This window comes from Kryptolebias marmoratus, linkage group LG10 (genome assembly GCF_001649575.2).
Source record: "Kryptolebias marmoratus isolate JLee-2015 linkage group LG10, ASM164957v2, whole genome shotgun sequence".
NCBI classification, from domain to species: domain Eukaryota; kingdom Metazoa; phylum Chordata; class Actinopteri; order Cyprinodontiformes; family Rivulidae; genus Kryptolebias; species Kryptolebias marmoratus.
In genome coordinates, this window is record NC_051439.1 from 12581051 (window position 1) to 12587532 (window position 6482).

Sequence of the window (6482 nt, forward strand, 5' to 3'; positions counted from 1 at the left end):
TTATTTTAAACGCGAAGAGAATCGATCTTTTTTCAACTTTTGTCTCTTAAGCCTGACAAATAAAAGTCAGTCAACAAACACAGGTTCCCAACACGTAGTGTGCATTTATAATTTTTCATTTCTGATACAAGAGGAGCGAAGTTAGCTGATAGATAGCAGGGCACAAAAATAAAGACTTCCTGAAAAGATCAGAGTGTAGACTTTTTGGCAAATCCCGTTCTAATGTAAAATATGACAGATTACTGGATTAAGGAAATGTCTAGTATGCTATTACACATAATGTTTGAGAATTTGGAAACAGTTGCTTTTTATTTGCCAAAGTTATGGGGGGAGAAGAGAAGAGAATGGATATTTCAGCTGCCTGAAATAATCTGTTCCCCCTACATAAAATGGAAGCAAATTAATTTACCTGCAAGTCCTTAACTGTGTTTAATCCTTTCATCATCAACAATTAATCCTGTGATTTTGATAACATTTGCTCTTTATTTGCCAAAGTTAGGAGGGGGAACAAAATATTTTAGCTGCCTGAAATAATCTGTCCCCCCTACATAAAATGGAAACAAATTAATTTGTTTCCATTTTATGTAGGGGGAATCGATTAGAAGCGCCGTGAAAATGGTCAGATCCGCCTGATCCACCTCTCTGGCTGCAATGCGCGCTCCCGACACAGGGGGAACAGATTTCCACGGGGGAACAGAATTTCGCACAAGACCGGCGTCGCCCGAAATGGAGCGCCACTTCTGCCTACCCGGCTAGCCGCTTTTTAGTCGGCCGGGCTGGAAATGGTGCGCAGCCGTGGCCACGGGGTTTCCTCCAATTAGAGCAAGGGATGAAGACGTCACCTCGTTGCTATGGTGATTCTCATCCAATCGCCTTTCAGCTCTCACACACTGTAGTGTAGGCGGGTGTGGTCTGGACTCGATGTGGACGTTTCCGGTGATGTTTCAGCTATGTCTCTATTTTGTGAACAAAAGTAAAAATCAAGGTTTTAAGGAAGAATAAATGACAAATCACCAACATGATTGGTGAAAATGTAATATTTATAAAAAATAAACAGTATTTTGCTGGAATTGATAATCAGTATGAGAAGGTAAATACAGTTTTAATTGCTATTTTTAGAAGATTCTGTCCTCCATTTTCTGTTATTAAATCCCTAATGTCACAATGTGTGCATTGTTTACCAGTCCAGCAGGCAAGTAAACGGGAGCTTCAATCAAAGGGATAGAAAATGCTTGTTTTGTATTGCAGGCCCATTTCCTGTCTCGCTTATTATAGATCATCATAGATCATCAGCTTTCTGATGGATCTTTCCATCTCAGTTTGACAAGACTTGGTCGAGTACGAGGTAAACAAAGCATTTAGCTTCTGAACCTCAACCCCTTTTTTTTTTTACCAGATACAATTTATGTGTTTTCATGAAAAGGACTGGACATCCATCAGTGTGGCGAACTGCATCCCTGCTGGCCCCAAGTGAGAAAAATATCTCAGGTGCTTCTGTTGCTGCTCTCAGAATCTTCAATAAAATGCATTTAACATATTCTTAGCGATCAGGATTTGATGACACGGGCAAGAATTTTAAGGATTAACATACATCAGGGAGGTTTTGCTGCGTTAGTTTCGGCTGATGTGAGAAAAAAGTGAGAACTAACGAGGAAGATTTGTTTTACCCTATTATATTAGCTGACTGGTCCTGAAATATGGAGCCAGTCGAGCTTTAACCTCTAAGCAGCAATTTAATATTGTGATTTATGAAAGCTTTCAAATAAAAGTTCCTCTCTTTTGTTTTTTATGTTGGCCACTAGATGGCGCCACTGACACAAGCAAGACTCCTCACAGACAATGTTCACATTTTACACAGAGGAAATTTATTTTAATTTATGGTTTTTCATTGTCCTCAGACATACAGCTGAACCAAATTAATGATCTTAACAAATATAGAAATTGAATGATGCAAAGTTTGAAGACAAAAAAAAGAGAAAAATCTGTAGTTATTTTACACATACTGATCTAGAGTGTGTCTGGAGTGGTGCCAAAATGGCTTCAAGTGGGATTTCCTTCCCCTGTCAGAGCTGGGATTGTGATGAAAGCAGGTGTATTCAGGTAGAAGTCCTGGCGTGTTTTTAATACACACCTGTAAGGCCTTTTCACCTTTCCACAAACTGACTCATCCTGTTCTCTGTTTTTGAACTTCACCTGCTCTCTCTGTGTGATATTACCCACTTCAGATTCAGCCACACAGTAACCTGTACGCTCCAGCCTTGTTTATTTTTATTTAAAATACATAAACAGTGATTGATTTCTTTGGGTAGCTTTGAATGTACGGCATCATTGACATCTTTTCTCCTTGGTTTCATTCAAAAGGTATTTTTTCTGGCTGCTTCTTGGTCGTTTTTTTTTTTTCTCATAGAAACTGAAGAAACACATCAGAGTTCACGGTTTTCATGCTTTCTCAATACATTCGGTAATCATTCTGGCTTATTGCACAAACCTCCACCCTTGATGCGCTCTCCACTGTAGCTGTGACTGCACAGCAGGAGGCGTTTCAGTCTTCAGGATTCAGGAACAAAAAAATAAAATAAAATAAAATAAAAAATAAAGTACCATGGAGCTCAAACTGAAGAGCTGAAGACCGTTCAGTTGAAAACGCCCTGAAAGTTTGATTGTTGATTTAATATTTTGACAACTGTCTCGTTTATTGGCTAACTCGACTCTCAGGCTTGTTTTTTTTTCCGTATTTTTTGCAGTCTGACCACTTCTGCACAGTTTGTGCCATTTGAGCCGTTCATATATTCAAACGTTCAGCTCATTCAGGAGCTAGGTGCTCTGACTTTGGGTTTTCATAACTTTTAAACTTTTCAAAATATTTAACATTATTTACGTATAAATACACTGAAATCACTTCAGTTCCTTTAAAATCATTGTTTTGTTTGAAATCCATGTCAGCATCCTCGCTTTGGTTTGTCTTCTTATATTTTTAGTTTTTACCAAACCTCTGGATACCTGCTACTTTTAGTTTTGTTACTTTTAGCTTTGAGCTTGCCTTTTGCCTCATTTAGTTACCTTTTTGCTTTTTATCCTTTAGGTATCGTTTTGCTACATTTACCTTTTAGATACGGTTCTGCTATTTTTGGTTTTTACCAAACCTCTTGCTACTTTTAGTTAACTTTTTGCCATTTTAGCTTTTAACTATTGTTTAGCTACTTTTATCTTTTAGTTAACTTTTGTTCTACTTTTAGCTTCTAACTACTGTTTTTATTTTTTTACCTAGACTTTTGCTACATTTAGCTTTTGATATGGTTCTGCTATTTTTAGTTTTGCTATTTTTAGTTACCTTTTTGCTATTTTAGCCTTTAGGTATTGTGTTGCTACTTTTAGACTCTCTCTATTGTTTACTTTTTTTGAGCTAGCCTTTTGCTACATATGGCTTCTAGCCAGCATTTTGTTACTTTTAGCTTTTAGCTACTGCTCCTATTAACTTTAACTCATTTTCAGCAAATATCCGCAGCCATCCAGCTCTCATTATCACACTGTATTTTCACAGAAAAAGGACTTTCTCTAGTCTATTCATTCATTTATTTTGTTTGGTTTTTGTGCCGTTAGATAATAAGAACAAACCTCAGTCTTTCCACTAATGTTCTGTTTATGTTAAATATGTGTAAAAGGCCATAAAAACCCTCTGCAGTTATAGTTTTATCTTTATATGTAACAAATCCGTTGAGTTCACAACCAGAGTTATGAGAGCCTCCGTGAAAAGGATTCCCATCATCTTCACAGATGTTCCACAGCCACGTCTATCATGACATCTCTATAAGAAGCAGGGTCCATTTGTCTTTTTTATTGTCATCCCAGATGTTCCCTCCACCATCAGGTGTGTGACTAACAGCATGCAAAGGCAGCAAGGTGATTTGTGAGCGATATATTGCCGGTGGGCAGTTTCAATCTCATTTCCTGTTGAGGTGACAGCGACTTGTGCGTTATTATATTCAACACGCACTTTATTTTGTTGGAAACTCGTATCCAGGCTGCAGAATTATCCTCACATAAACAACACCTTTTGTTAATAAAAAAAAGCCACCAAAAACTGTTATTATTTCTTCTAATGCTAATGTCTGTAATTAAAAAGAGAACAATTCAGATCCTTTGAAGTGGAGTTCCGTGAAAAGGTTATGAACAATTAACATCTTACCTGTTGTAGATAGCTTTCTGAATGAGCTCAATTTGGAGAAATGGAGTTTAATTCTGACCAGACCTTAAAACAGCTTAAAAATGTCATAGAAGTTCACGTTAAAGCTTCACATTGTCATAATTTGCATAACAACCAGTGAGTCAGGCCAGAGGTGCTACAGCTAGCCGCTGCTTCCTTTACTTGTGTTTGCAGACAATCGCAGAGTTCTTGCAAATATCCACAAAACACTGAAATTTACTTATTCAGCCGCTTCAGGAAATTGACTTTGGCGTCGTAACACGAGCAGAATATCTATTCAAAAATCACCAGGCTAACTCTTTGAAAACTGCTTTATTTAACTTTTTGCTTATAAAGAACCGTGCATGAAAAGAAGCTTTTTGAGCTTGAGTAAAGTCGTGTCTCAGTAAACAAACGGCCGAACTACGCTTTAATAGCCGAATACGTCCTCTGAAGAGACACGTCTGAATAAATGTCTTCTTATGTAATTGCCCATTAATGGCTTTGGCCAGCAGATTTGCTCATAAACATCACTAATGGTTTTCTGTTTGTTTGTTTCTTCACAACAAGCGTTTTGTCATTGTGATGGTATAAAGCCTATCTTCTAATGATAATCATCTTGCATTAAATATAACTGATTCGTATGCAGGGAGGGATGATTTTAATTGTGCTTAATTATTCTCTCCCCATATACTCCATCAACAGCTATCATCAATGGGGTTCATTCTGATAGCCTGAATAGGAGGAAGGCCTTTGAGCCGCTTGTCTTCTCTTTTCAAGCAACACGCGCCCACAGAGCTGAGCAACATCACACTTCAATTATTGTTAAAAATCTATAAAGCAGCAGTCGCCGGTTAATCAAACAAGCTGCCCGGCTTCATCCCTCTATATGTGTCTTCCCCTAAAAGAGTGTTTGCAGGAAAATAAAATACCAAAAAAAAAACCAATCAATAAAAGCCAGGAAGATGAAACTTTGAGACAGATTTACTCTCTCCTCCTCCGGGTTTCCCTTCTCCGTCGGACACCTGTATGTGCAGCGCTCACAGGTGGTTTATCTCCCAGATTATCCTCGATAATCTCGACGTGTTGGCGATCCGCGCCATCAGTATGCCCTGATCCCAGCGACTACATGAGCCTTGCCTGTGACTCATATATTAGGGCTAAATCTGGCACATTTCAAGTGTCTGGTTTAATTAAGGATCATTGTTCTTTCGTCAATGAGAAAAGTGTGTTGAGTGTGTTGTTCGACTCTTTCATAAAAGCTCAAAAACTGCTCTTTGAATCCTTTTTTTTTTCGCCCCCCTCTTTCAGTGCATCAATATTCACATATGTTTAGAGTTCTGTTTGATTTGTTCACAAACAACAACTAAAAGAAAAAGCGATTCATGCCCTCACAGCGCAGCTTGTTACATCCTGACAGCTCTCGAATTGTTCGGGGGTCACGGCGGCTTCACAAATGAGGTCAGAAAAGCGGAGGAGCTGCAAACTGCGGTCTCGTATCGACTCGTAACGCAGCTTGTTTCGCTGCTTGTTACGGGCGAAAAAGGAAAGAAAGAAGTACAACTCGAGATTCTCAAAGCTCCTGGTGCTTAAGTTCACACTCCGTCGGTACATGTTGTGACTCAGCAATGCAGCTCGGACCAAAAATCCACACCGACACACAAAATACTGCGTTTGAAAGCGCCCGAGTGGGGAAATAGAAGTGGCATTTTATGTAAAAGAGGCACCGGATTAGCGGAAATAAACAGTTCGTCGTGTGTTCATGAAATAATTCCCGTGACGCTGCAGGTTTTGTCTCAAGTTTATTCAGTCTTTGCTGTTTAAGGGTGCTTCTCAATTCAGACACACACACACACACACACACTGTGTACAACAGATGGAAATGTGGAAAACATTGACTAATTGAAGGCCAAGAAGGACAGGAAATCACTATTCAGTCTTTACCGAAGAAACGTGAAATGGTTGCAATGTTCCTTTTTTAACATGAAACCAAAAAAAATAAAAAAAAGAGCTACTTCACTTAAACAGCTGAGTGAAACTCAGCAGTACTATTGGTGGCAGTTATTTACACGAGTCATCTGCATATATGTCGTACGATACAGCATCTGCAAGAAAAAATACAAATAAATAAATTAAAGTAGCGTTGTTTTGACCTTCGTACCAAGGATCGCACACGATCAGTTAGAGCTTGAAGTATGTGCTCGGGGTGACTCTCAGCTACTACCACACCAAGTTATAGCCCCAGATCCGTAAAACCGAACAAATCAGAGCCACTCCTGTGACTGCTAAGTGGCGGCCA